This window comes from Pongo abelii, chromosome X (genome assembly GCF_028885655.2).
Source record: "Pongo abelii isolate AG06213 chromosome X, NHGRI_mPonAbe1-v2.0_pri, whole genome shotgun sequence".
Taxonomy (NCBI): domain Eukaryota; kingdom Metazoa; phylum Chordata; class Mammalia; order Primates; family Hominidae; genus Pongo; species Pongo abelii.
Window position 1 is genome coordinate 157,409,501 of NC_072008.2, and position 13,836 is coordinate 157,423,336.

Sequence of the window (13,836 nt, forward strand, 5' to 3'; positions counted from 1 at the left end):
GCTGTGTGAACTTCAGAGACATCAGGCAGTGTTTCGCCTGCTAGCCTCCTCCCACTGGGGACAGAATGGAGCATGCCTGCAGCAGCATGAGTGATGCTAAAAGCATTGGGCAGAGACAGGTCACTCAGTCCTTAAGAGCCAAATGGATGGCAGACACTGTCAGGCTTCCCTTTCCACCTGTTTCCGGCAGTTTTCCCATGGAGGGAGCACTGTCTCAGGAATGGCTTGGCTTTACTGGTGCCAGGGGCTATTCCCCAGGTGCCTTTGGGTCCTGCAGATTTCCTTTGTGTGCAATCACCAGAAGCAAGTGGGGTCGATGTGAGGAGGGAGCACTGACTTCAGGGTTTCCAGAGTGCCAAGCCCCCAGAGCTCATTTGGTTCAAGGCCCCAGAAGCAGCCAGGGACAAGAGATGGGAACCCCTGAGGGCAAGCAGGCTGGAAAAGATGCTGAAGGGTGAGCAGGCAGGGATATGTTAGGATAGAAAAGGCTCCTGTGGAGTGGCTGGGGCCAAGGCTTCTAGTCTCCACTCTACCACTGGCCAGCCTGCGACCTTGGGTAAGTCACTTCCCCTCCGCTGGCCCTCACTTTCCCCATCTGAACACGAAGGGTTAGGACATGACTTATTTGTTCATTCACTTTTGGGCCAAATGGGCACTAAGCACCTGCTGTATTTCAGGTCTATTTCAGGCACTGGGGATGCAGAAAGAAACTGGACCACGCCCTCGGGCCCCTAAGAGCAGGATGGAAGGGCAGAGGATAGAGGGGAGCAGAGGAAACCAAGCCTGGCCTTGTGGGGACAGGAGACAAGGTTGCAGGAGCGGCACTAAGACTGGAGCTGGACTGTGAAGGCAGAGTAAGAGTGTAGAATGACCAAGGACAAAAGGGAACGAATGCTGGCTTTTTTTTTTTTTTTTTTTTTTTTTTAGTGGTAAGATACACATAACAAGAAATTTAGCATTTCAAAGTGTAAAATTCAATGATATTTAGTATAGTTACAATGTTGTGCAATCATCACCTCTATCTAGTTCCAGAACTTTTCCATTATCCCAAAAAGAGACCCTGTACCCATAAAGCAGTCACTTCCTATTCTCACTATCCCAGTCCCTGGCACCCATTCATCTACTTTCCATCTCTATGGATTTCCCATTCTGTACATTTCGTAGAAATGGAATCAGACCGTATTTGTCCTTTTGTGTGGCTTCTTTCACTTAGTGTAATGTTTTCAAGGCCTATCCATGTTGTAGCATGAGTTGGTACTTCATTCTTCTTCTTCTGCTCTTTTGTTGAGACAGGGCCTCCCTCTGTTGCCTAAGCTGGAGTGCAGTGGCATGATCACAGCTCATTGCAGCCTCAAACTCTTGGGCTACAGTGATCCTCCCACCTCAGCCTCCAGAGTAGCTGGGACTACAGGCACATACCACGATGCCCAGCTAATTTTATATATTTATTATTTTTAAAAATGTTTTTGTAAGGCCGGGCGCAGTGGCTCATGCCTGTAATCCTAGCACTTTGGGAGGTCAAGGCGGGCGGATCACCTGAGGTCAGGAGTTCGAGTCCAGCCTGGCCAACATGGTGAAACACCATCTCTACTAAAAATACAAAGAAAATTAGCCTGGCGTGGTGGCACGTGCCTGTAATCCCAGCTACTCAAGAGGCTGAGGCAGGAGAAGTGTTTGAACCTGGGAGGCAGAGGTTGCGGTGAGCCGAGATCATGCCACTGTACTCCAGCCTGGGCGACAACAGCAAAACTCCATCCCAAAAAAATAAAAATGTTTTTGTAGAGATGGGGTCTTACTAGGTTGCTCAGGGTGATCTCAAGCTCCTGGACTCGAGTGATCCTCCTGTCTTGGCCTCCCAAAGCTCTGGGTTTCAAGCAGCCACTGCACCTGGGCTTCATTCTTCTTATAGCTAAATAATGTTCCATTGTATGGCTAGACTACCTTTTGCTTATTCATTCACCTGTTGATAGACATTTCCATTGTTTCCACCTTTTGGTTATTGTGAATAATGCGGAATGAAATTTGTGTGCAGTTCTTGTTTTGATATACAACTCCTGAGTTCCTGTTTTCAGTTCTTTTGGGTATATACTCTGGAATGGAATTGCTAGGTCATATGGTAATTCTATGTTCAACCTTTTGAGGAATCGCACTGTTTTCCATAGCAGCTGCACCATTTTACATTCCCACCAGCAGTGTCTGAGGGTTCCTATGTTCCCACATCCTCCCCATCATTTGGTATCCGGATGTCAACTCGTGAAGGATAGGTGAAGGAGGATGAGTCTGAATGAGACCAGGAGAAGCAGCAGGCAGGGAGGAGGAAAATCTGGAAGCCAAGGAGACACAGCAAGTGGTGAGCAGCATGAGCTGCTAGCAGGATGACTGGTCAGAGGGCTAGGTCTAGGGCAGGGGGCAAGGGCAGGGCCTGGCCAGGCACTTGAGGCCTGGGGGAGATGAGGGCATGGCAAGGTGTGGACATGTAGCCATCTGGGAGTGGGTAGAGTTGGTGTGTAGCAGTAGCTGGGGTGGTGAGGTGGGGAGGGCACATGTGTGGGGACCCGGGGTTCAAGATGGGGCTTTTGGCAGGGCTGGAGGACTTGCTGGCAGGAGAAGGGCAATACCCTCCTCTCTGGCTGGGGCTGGAGCATATGCTGAAGGCCAGAGGTCCGGCTGAGCTGACAGCTTTTTGAAAGAGAGACTGCTCAGAGCCAGCCCCCAGGAAACCTGGTAAGAGCAGCACTGGGAGAGGCAGATCCAGGGCGTGGGGAAACTCAGGAATGCTGGAGTGGTGCCAGCACCCTCCCTACTGTGGAAATGAGGGGTTGATTCATAGCAGCGCCCTGTGGGCAGGGCCTCTGAAAACCCCAGGGCTCAGCTCAGTGCCTGGCTAGTTGTGAGGACTCTCTAAATGCATTTGAATGAAGGAATGAAAGCCTGTGAGGAACATGTGAGGTCATACATGAGATCCTGTGAGCTCAGGGACAGGTGGTGGTGGCAGCTGCTGAGGCCATGGACAGCCAGGGCAGCCCAAGAGACGAGAGGCTGGCAGGCCAAAGGGCTTAAGGGTCACTCCCGGCTATGTCCTCCTGCCCCTTTTCCTTGGCCCATTCCCCGATATTTGATGCAAAGGCCTCGGAAAGACGCACAGTGAGGGTAAAGTTTCGAAGCAGCCCTTTGACAGTGGTCAAGCACTGAGGCCTGAGCCCAGCTGGCAGGGCCTATGCCTGACTCCACTCTGTGGCCCCAAGGCCAGTGGGGCTTGGTGCAGCTGGGTGCCCAGTGACCCAGTGAGTAGTGGAATGTCTGATGGGCACGGTAGGCAACCCATGGCACTGGCGTCTCTGAATGCCTTGCCAATCTCCCCAGCCTGGCTGACGTTTTGCTGAAAACAGGAGAGGCTGGACTTCCAGAACTGAAAGGTAAGAGGGAGAATGCAAGGTGGGGTGGAAAGGCTGGGTGCCACGGCTCATGCCTGTATTCCCAGTGCTTTGGGAAGCTGAGATGGGAGGATCACTTGAGGCTAAGAGTTGGAGACCAGCCTGCGCAACATAGTGAGACCTCATCTCTCTCAAAAAAAAAAAAAAAATTAGCCAGGCGCGGTGGTGTGTGCCTGTAGTCCCAGCTACTCGGGAGGCTGAGGCAGGAGAATCACTGGAGCCCAGGAGTTCAAGGCTGCAGTGAACTGTGATCGCACCACTGCACTCCAGCCTGGGTGACACAGTGAGTACCTGTCTCTAAATAAATAAATAAATAAATGAAAAAGTGAAGCTAGTCTTAGAAAACACAAAAACAGACAAGATGGGGTGGGGAGGTAGGGGTAGGGGTAAAGTGGGGGCTGGTGGTGTCAGGGCCATCCCACTGTACTGCTTCTTTTTCAGAAAGCATATCACCCTTTGCAAAGCCCTTCCCATGTCATCTCCCCATCCACAGGAGCCCCCAGGGCCCCAGCTTCCCGCTCCCCATGGACTGAGCCATCCCCCACTACCTGCTGTGGCTGGGGCACCAGAGGCTCTTCTGCTTCACCCCGCTGCCTCCCTGCAGGGTCCCTCTTGGAGGAGCCACCTTCAGTCATTCGATCTCCAAGCCTATTGCCCATTCCCTCCCCTGTGTCCTCTTCCTCCCCCTTTCAGTTTCCCTTCCCGCTCCATACCACTCTCACCTCTGTCCCCCCCTCTTCTCTGTTTTCTTGCACCACCTCCCCACCTCCCTTCCCTCCTTTCTCTTCAACCTCCAATTCCCCTCTCTATTTCCCTTCCTCCGCAGCTAGTCTCCTCTCTTGGAGGGGGCCTTGTCCCCTAGCTGAGCTGCATAGCATAGGGGTTGCTTCCCCTGGCTTTAGCTTCTCCACTCTCCTTCCCCATTCTTCACTGCCGGCCCAGAAAATGTGCTATCTCCCTTGCCAGATGGAGGAGGAGGCTAGGATCAAGTCCCCTTCCCCTCCTGCTCTCCTGCCCTCCTGCCTGGGGGCTGGGGAGAGGCATTGGGTCCCAAATGCGGGGCCAGTGGGCAGGAGGAGGAAGCCCTTGCCCTAGCCCCAGGAAGCCTACTGCCAGTGTGAGTGACAGAGACAAGCAGGGATAGAATCTCCCAGGGTGTTGGGGCAGATCTGTCTACGCCTCCCCATCCACCACTCCACGCTCCTTTCCTATACACACCCAATGGCCCCCGGTGCTGCTCAGAATGCCCAAAAAGGAAGGAACGAGGGATGGCAGGGCTGCATGTCACATGGATGCATTCTAGGCACTGCGTGGCTTCTTTCTGCTGGACAAGCTGTGATAAAGGTTGTGCTGGTGGGAAATATTATGGGGTGACTGTCAAGGGCGCCCCTCCACCATTTCAAAGCAAGTCCTCAAGCTGTGAAGGGGCACACATGTGTCTCTTAGGAGAACTAGGGTGGGGAATGTGAAGAGAAAACAGCATTGATACCAGGCAGTCTGGCCTCGGCCATCATTTATTTATTTATTTATTTATTTATTTATTTATTTATTTATTTATTTATAGATGGACTCTCCCTATGTTGCCCAGGCTGGTCTCAAACTCCTGGGCTCAAGGAATCCTTCCACCTCAGCCTCCCAAAGTGTGGGATTACAGGTGTGAGCCACCACACAGGACCTCAGCCACCACTTAATTGTGTGACCTTGGTCAAGTAACTGACACCCTTTGGGTCTCATTTTTGACCTCCGTCAAATATTTTGGCCTTTGTGGCCACAGGGGTGCCTTTTAGCACCGGCATTCGGTGATTACGAGTGACTTTCCTATCTTCCTCAGTGTTCCTGGTGCTGCTTGGCCAGCTAACAAGCAGCCATACTTTCTATTTCTTCAGAGCCTCAGCAACATGCTGGCATTCCCTGCATACTCTAGAGTGGTTCTCCAAGTGAGCCTCTGGGCCACTAACATCAGTGTCACTGGGAGCTTATCTGTGACACAGATCCTTGGGCCTCCACTCCGGATTTGCTGACTCAGCAACTCTGGGGGTGGCACCCAGTAATCTGGGTTTTAGCAAGCCTTTGGGGTGATTCTAGTGCACAGGGACATCTGAGAACTGCTGTACTGAACTGTGTGTGTTAGTGCAGGGAGCAGGGGAGCAGTTAAGCCTAAAGTTTGGGTAATGGACCCATCCCTGGGAGTTGACATTCAGTTAGAGGTTGCACGCATGCACAGCACACACACACACACACATACACACACACACACGGTAGCACTTACTCTGTTTGCACAATAGTGCCTGACCCATCCACCCTTCTGTTGTCAGCCTTGAATTAGATTTGTTATTGTATTTTATTTGTTTTAATTACATGGAACACTTCGTGAACTTGTGCAGGGGCCATGCTAATCTTATCTATATAGTTCCAACTTTAGTATATGTGCTGCTGAAATGAGCACTCAAATTAAGTTTGATTACAGCAAAATTGAGGATTCTTTTCCATGAAGGACAGCACAGATAGAATTAACAGACAGACAACAGATGGGGAGATGATATTTGCTGTTTAAAAGCAAGAGGAGATTAATGGATAAAATATACAAGAACATTCTGCAAAACAACAAGAAAAAGACCCAACAGGAAAATGAGCAAAGCATATGCATAGGCAATTCTCAGGAGAAGAAACTGAAAAGGCTGGCAAGTAAGTATGTGAAGAGATGCTCAGATCCCAGATTCATTAGTAATCGGAGAAATGGAAATGACAACAATGACATAGGATACACACATGTCAGATTGGCAAAAATCAGCTGTATGATGCCAAGTGTTGGCTAGAATAAGCGGAAAGAGGAACCATTGTGTGCCGCTGCTGGGAGTCCTGCTAGACGGATGCAGGCGCTTTGGAGAGCCACCTAGTAGCATTTAGCCAAATCGTGTCTGTGCCCACACTGTCCCAGTAAGCCCATTCCTGGGTATAACCTCAAGAGATTCTCCTGCAGGCCCACAAAGGGACTGAGTTTCTTGTGGCTGCTGTAACAAAGTAGCACAAACTCAATGGCTCAAAACAACAGAAATGTATTCTCTGATACTTCTGGAGTCAAGAGATCCAAAATCAGTATCCTTTGGCTGAACCCCAGGTGTCAGCAGGGCCATGCTTTCTCAGGAGGTTCTGGGGGGTCTCCACTCCTTGCTTCTTCCAGCTTCTGGTGGCTGCCAGCCCTTCCCTGGTCTGCAGCTGCGTCACTTTGATGTTCAAGGCCAGCATCTTCAAATCTTCCTCTGCTCTCCCTTCACCCCGCCTTCTCTGTGTGAGTGTCAAATCCACCTCTGCCTCTCTTTAATAAGGATACAAGAGTAGTGGGCTGAATAGTGTCCCCCCAAATTCACATTCACTTAGAACCTCAGAAAGTGACCTTACTTGGAAATAGGGTCTTTGAAGATGTAATTCATTAAGATGAGGTCATACTGGAGTAGGAGCGGCCCTTAATCCAATTTCTGCTGTCCTTATAAGAGGACAAAAGGACAGACAGACAGGGAAGACCATGCGAAGATGTGGCAGAGGTTGGAGTGATGCTGCCACAAACCAAGGAACACCTGAGTCCACTAGAATCCGGAAGAGGCAAGGAGGGGATTCGGAGGCACTGTGGCTCTACTGACACCTTCATTTCAGACTTCTGGCCTCCAGAACAGTGAGAGAGTAGATTTCTATTGTCTTAAGCCACCAAATTTGTGGTACAGTACTTTGTTACAGCAACCACAGAAAACCAATACAACATGTGACTTCATTTCCAGCCTACCCTGATAACTCAGGAAAATCTCCCCATCTCAAAATCCTCAACAGGATCACATCTGCGAAGACCCTTTTTCCATATAAGGCAACATTCACAGACTCCAAACATTAGGACTTGATACCTTTGGGGTCCATCTTCAGCCTGCTATAGGGACCCATGCAAGGATGTTTATTGTACAGTGCTTATGCTAAGACAGAATTGGAGACAATCCAGGTGTCCACTACTGGGGAAAAATAGAAGCAAATGAGTGGTTACAAGCAACTCAGGAGCACACAGCAGCATGGACAGTTAACACACACGGGGCTCAGTGGAAAAGCACCCAGTAAGAGACTGAACACACTCTCCAGGCCACTACCACTTATGTTTACTGAAAACACACACACACACACACACCTCTACACAGTTTGACAGAGCACACACTTGAGAGGTTGCCACCGAGGGGAGGAGAATTAGAGTGGAAAACAGTAATGAAAAGGACTGGAGAGATGGATAGATTGATTCAGCCAGAGAAGAATCTCACAGACCAATGATGGTGATATCATGAATTGAGAAGCAACATTACCTGAAAGCCAAACAAACAAACAAACAAATGGAAAGAAAAAGTCTGTGAGAGGTCCTTTCTGGGGAAAGCTGGCCACCTCTGGAAGTGCCTGGTGTGTTTTGCATAAAGACACATTGTCCCCCAGCCTGGGCAACACAGCAGGTAACGACTTGTCTCTACAAAAAAAAAAAAAAAAAAAAAAAATTAAAAATGATCTGGGCATAGGCTAGGGATGGTGGCTCACACTTGTAATCCCAGCACTTTGGGAGGGTGAGGCAGGTGGATCACCTGAAGTCAGGAGTTCGAGACCAGCCTGGTCAAGATCGTGAAACCCCCATTTCTACTAAATATATAAAAATTAGCTGGGCGTGGTGAAGCGCGACTATAGTCCCAGCTACTCCGGAGGCTGAGACAGGAGAATCGCTTGAACCTGGGAGGCGGAGGTTGCAGTGAGCAGAGATCGCGCCACTGCACTCCAGCCTAGGCGACAGAGCAAGACTCTGTCTCGGAAAAAAAAAAAAAAAAATCCGGGCATGGCGGTACATGCCTGAAGTCCCAGCTACCCAGGAGGCTGAGGTGGGAGGATCTCTTGAACCTGGGAGGTCGAGGCTAGAGTGAGCCATGATGGTACCACTGCACTCCAGTGTGGGCGACAGAGCCATGCCCTGTCTCAAAAAATAAATAAATAGGTATAAATAAATAAATAATAAATAAATTAAAAAGACACATTGTTCCTTCAGTTGTAGCAGCAGTGGGTGGCAGCTAGGGACCTTCATCCTTCCCTACTGTTTGGGGAGGGTGGAACCATGTGGCCTCCAGAATGGAGAGAGGACATCCTCCCTAGCAACACCAAGGAACAAAGGAAGCCACACTAATGCCATTTGTTGTTGCCTGCCAGTTGTGTTCCATCTGCTGCACTGAGTGTTCCCTCCCAGCAGCCTTGAGCAGGCAGCTGGCATTGTTGGCTCATCCACTGGTCTTGGTTAGGCTTCCCATTATTTTATTCATTCTTGGAACACACCCTGGCCTTCCTCTTTCCAGATGCAATACTTCTCTCAATGCCACTTGGTCAAGTAGCAGGGATGAGGCCAGTGGCCCTGGAAATAGGCATCTAAACAGTGGTGAATTCTGAATCAGCTTGGCAAATGGTCAGCCATTTTTAACCCCTGGAGAGGGTTTGGATCTTGTTTGTTTAATGCCCTATCGGGTTCCTCATAGTTCCTTGTAAAATTCCCTTTGAAAATGCCGCCCTACCGAGTACGGTGGCTCACGTCTGTAATTCCAGCACTTTGGGAGGCCAAGTGGGAGGATTGTCCGAGGAGTTCAAGACCAGCCTGGCCAACATGGTGAAACCCCATCTCCACTAAAAATACAAAAATTAGCCAGGCATGGTGGCACACGCCTGTAATCCCGGCTACCCAGAAGGCTGAGGCACGAGAATGGCTTGAACCCAGGAGGTGGAGGTTGCAGTGAGCCAAGATCACACCACTGCACTCCAGCCTGGGCGACAGAGTGAGACTCCATCAAAAAAAGAAAGGAAGGAAGGAAGGAGGGAGAAAATGCCATCCTATCTTGAGTATGCTTGGGAAGGAAAGAGAACCTGACTTTTAATGTCTTGTCTGTTAGTACCAAGGCCAGAGGGAAAAGGGGAGTAATATTTTATTGTAACCTTTTCTTTATCCTCCACAAAGGCCTTTTAGCAGAACTGACCTTAAATGTTTTAAAATCTAACAACAACAAGAAAAATGTGATGTGGCATTCACCTGTGCTCTTATCTGGGCTCTTCTTGATCCACTTAGGGATTCATATTTCCGGGTTCACCGACAGCTGCTTAACTTTGCTATTCATTCCTGCCCTCCTCCTCACACCCACTGTTGCAGTCATACCCACGAGACTCAATTTGCAAATACAGGTGAGGAATCAGGCAGTAGTTTTTCATCTCCGAAGATGCCTTAACAGCCTGCTCCAGGTCTGTGCTCTTCATGAGCAAATATTTCATTTGAGCCTCGCCATATTTGACACAGTTGGCAGTCCCTGTTCAAAACTGAAACTAGTGCTAAAAACAAAATTCATCTAGAGACAGCAACGTATTCTTAGTTGTTTGCTTGGGAGACAGGGATTTGGCCAAACCAGGCAAGGGAAGATGAGAGAGCAGGCAGGAGTAACTTGCCTTGTTTTCCTCCCCATAAATGTTCCTTGCTGCCTGCTAAGGGAGGCCTTCAGCCAATCACTCAGCCCCTAGAGGCTCAAGTTATTCATCTGTACAATGAGGTTGAAACTAGACAAGTGTTTTCACACTCTGTTGGTGGAAGGTCCTGGGAGGTGCTTCAGGAGCCACTATTGAGGGGATTTAGCAGGTGGGGATCTGGACCTTGTTTTTCAATCATCACTCCTCTGTTTGCATCTGTTGTTTCTATAGGCAATGATTTCATTTGAAAGGTAATTGATTTCGGTGCTAAGAAAATCATTAGAGACTGAGCATGGTGGTTCATGCCTGTAATCCCAACACTTTGGTAGGCCGAGGAGGATTGCTTGAACCCAGGAGTTTGAGACCAGCCTGGGTAGCATACTGGGACCCTGTCTTTACTAAAAACAAAACAAAATTAGCTGGGCATGGTGGTGCACAACTGTGGTCCCAGCTACTTGGGAGGCTGAGGTGGGAGGATTGCTTGAGCCTGGGAGGTCGAGGCTGCAGTGAGCCATGATTGCATCACTGTACTTCAGCCTGGGCAACAGAGGGAGAGCCTGTCTCAAAAACAAACAAACAAACGAAAAGCCCATACCTTGGACTAGATGAATTCTAAGGACTCTGTGTTAGTTTCCTGGGCTGCCATAACAAAGCAGTACAAACTAGGGGGCTTTGAACAACAGGAATATTTAGTCTTTCACAGTTCTGGAGGCCGGAAGTCTAAAATCAGTATCTCTGGGTTGAAACCAAGGTGCTGGCAGGGCCCTGTTTCCTCTGGAAGCTCTAAGGGAGAATCCATTCCTTGTCTCTTCCAGCTTCTGGCAACTTCCTGCATTTCTCAGCTTGAGGATGCATCACTCCAATCTTTAAGACCAGCATCTTCAAATCTGTCTCTGCTCCAGCTTCACATCACCTTCTCATCTGTGCATCAAATCTTTCTCTGCCTCCCTCATAAGGATATATGTGGTTGCATGTAGAACCTACCCAGATAATCCAGAATAGTGTCCCCATCTCAAAATCCTAAGCATGATCACATCTACATAAACCTCATTTTATTTATTTATTTATTTTTGCCATTTAAATTAACATTAGTGTGGGTAATAAGAGAGAGAGGAAACAAAACAAGTAAGTTAACACTCACAGGTTTTGGTGATTAGAACGTGGATCTCTATTGGGGGACCAATTTGTAGCCTACCACAGGCCCTTTCAAAAATAAGGTTCTAAGATCCCCTTTCCCCCAAATAATTCCTATCTCAGTAGCTTTCTATACATTCTTATGTCTTAAAGAACCTAAAAGAAGACTGGGTATGGTAGCTCACACTTATAATCCCAGCACTTTGGGAGGTCAAGGTGGGTGGATCATGAGGTCAGGAGTTCAAGACCAGCCTGGCCAACATGGTGAAACCACTGTCTCTACTAAAAACAAAAAAATTAGCTGGGCGTGGTGGCAGGTGCTGGTAATCCCAGGTACTCGGGAGGCTGAGGCAGAGAATTGTTCGAACCTGGGAGGCGGAGGTTGCAGTGAGCCGAGATCATACCACTGCGCTCCAGCCTGGACAACAGAGTGAGACTGTCTAAAAAAAAAAATACAAAAAAACAAAAAAACAAAAAAAAAAAGCAAAAAACAAAACCAAAAAGTACAGCATTACCTTTTATTTAACTCAGGAGTAGGGAACCCAAACTTGACTCCTTCATCATGAAAGATTGTAGATTTGAGAGCTACGCCTGAGCTGAGATGTTTTTATTTCTGCTAAAGTCTAGTGGAGGCTGGGCACAGCAGTTCATCCCTGTAATCCCAGCACTTTGGGTGACTGAGGCGAACAGATCACTTGAGGCCAGAAGTTTGAGACCAGCCTGGCCAACATGGCAAAAACCTGTCTCTACTAAAAATACAAAAGTTAGCCGGGCATGGTGGTACGCACCTGTAATCCCAGCTACTTGGGAAGCTGAGGCACGAGGTGCCTTGCTGAGATCGCACCACCACATTCCAGTCTGGGCAACAGAGCGAGACCCTGTCTCAACAACAACAACAACAACAACAACAACAACAAGTCTAGTGGAAATTATGAGTTGGTTTTTGTTTTGCTTTGGTTGGCTTTGCTGCCAGAAGATAGCATGTACCATGCATAACTACAGGGCAATATAAAGAGAAACACCAAATGCTGGCCCCAGGGCACAAGTTAGAACCACAGGTTTTGGTACCTGCTTCCCAGCTTAAGCTCTTTCCTTTGCCCTGTAACCTGGCAACATCCTGTCCAACCCCTGATAGTGGGGATGACATATGTGAGGACTCCCAGATCCTCAGAATTACCTCACAGGTACCTGTACCTTCTAGGATCTATTTGAAAAATGTTTGTTGCATAGGTTTTTTTTCTCCCTTTATACTGTATTTTTTCTGGTCATGAAAGTAATTCCTGATTAGTATCAAATAGTATAAAGAAGTAGAATTTTAAAAGAGACTCTACCTCCAAAAAAAAAAAAAAAGAAAAGAAAAAAGAAATAGAATAAAAGATCACCTGTTGGGCAGGCGCGGTGGCTCATGCCTGTAATCCCAGCACTTTGCAAGGCCGAGGTGGGTGGATCACGAGGTCACGAGTTTGAGACCAGCCTGGCCAACATAGTGAAACCCCGTCTCTACTAAAAATACAAAAAATTAGCTGGGCGTGGTGGCAGGTGCCTGTAGTCCCAGCTACTCGGGAGGCTAAGGCAGAAGAATCGCTTGAACCTGGGAGGTGGAGGTTGCAGTGAGCCGAGATCGTGCCACTGCACTCCAGGCTGGGCAACAGAGCGAGACTCCGTCTAAAAAAAAAAAAAAGATTGCCCGTTATCCCGTTATTTCACCTTTCTAGGACAATCACATTTATTGAATGCTTCCTATGTGCCTGGACCTTGATACAGTGCACTCCATACTTTTTCCCTACAATTGTCACAATAATCCTATGAAGTGGGTATTATCAGACCCATTTTATCAGTGAGGAAACTGACATACAGAGAGGGTCAGCAACCAGCCCAAGGGTGCTCAGCTAGGAACAGACAGAGTTGAGGCATAAACCCGGGTCTCTCTGACTTCAAAGCCTGTGTGTTTTTATTTATTTTTTATTTTTGTTTTTTTGACAGGGTCTCTGCCCTGTTGCCCAGGCTGGAGTGCAATGGCGTAATCATGGCTCACTGCAGCTTTGACCTGTTGGGCTCAAATAATCCTCCCACCTCAGCCTCCTGATAGCTGGAACTACAGCTACAGCATGAACCACCACACCCAGCTATTTTTTCATCTTTGGCAGAGGCAGGATCTCACTATACTGCCCAGGCTGGGAGCCTGTGCTTTTGACCTCTGCACCCACCACATGCCCTCAGCACAATTTTGTATTCAAAGCTCTCAAGACAATATGACAGCAAGACTATATGCCCACCAGGACATATCCCCAGCAGGACGTATCCTCACCTGGACTCAGTTATATTCCAGCCTGCTCAGAGTCTCATTCTGCAAGGCTGTTGCACCATTCTGAGTTTCTGGAGGTGAAGTGCAGCTGGTGGGGTACTCATCTGGATACAAATTGATCAAGAGGTTTGGGAGGCCAGGTGCTGTGGTTCACACCCATAATCCCAGAACTTTGGGAGGTTGAGGTGGGAGGATCGCTTGAGCCTAGGAGTTGGAGACCAGCCTGGACAACAAAGTGAGACCCCATCTCTCCAAAACAAAACAAAAATAGAGGCTTGGGTAAAACGAGATCCATCAGCAGGGCCTGAGAAGTCTGTCCCCACCCTCGCCATTTGGAGGGAGGGGCAGAGTGGTACATTCCAAAGGCCAGTTCATACATTCAGGTCAACAGGAATGGCACCAACTCTATGGAGTGGCTTTGCTGGGATAGCGGACAGGTGAGATGGTGGGAGATCACTTACA

The 13,836-nt window shown here is 48.5% G+C and overlaps 1 pseudogene; it reads right to left on the reverse strand.

Moving 5' to 3' along the window:
• Positions 1 to 5,786: 5,786 nt before the first annotated feature.
• On the reverse strand, positions 5,787 to 5,880 carry LOC112131125 (U6 spliceosomal RNA; annotated as a pseudogene).
• Between the last annotated feature and the right edge of the window lie 7,956 nt (positions 5,881 to 13,836).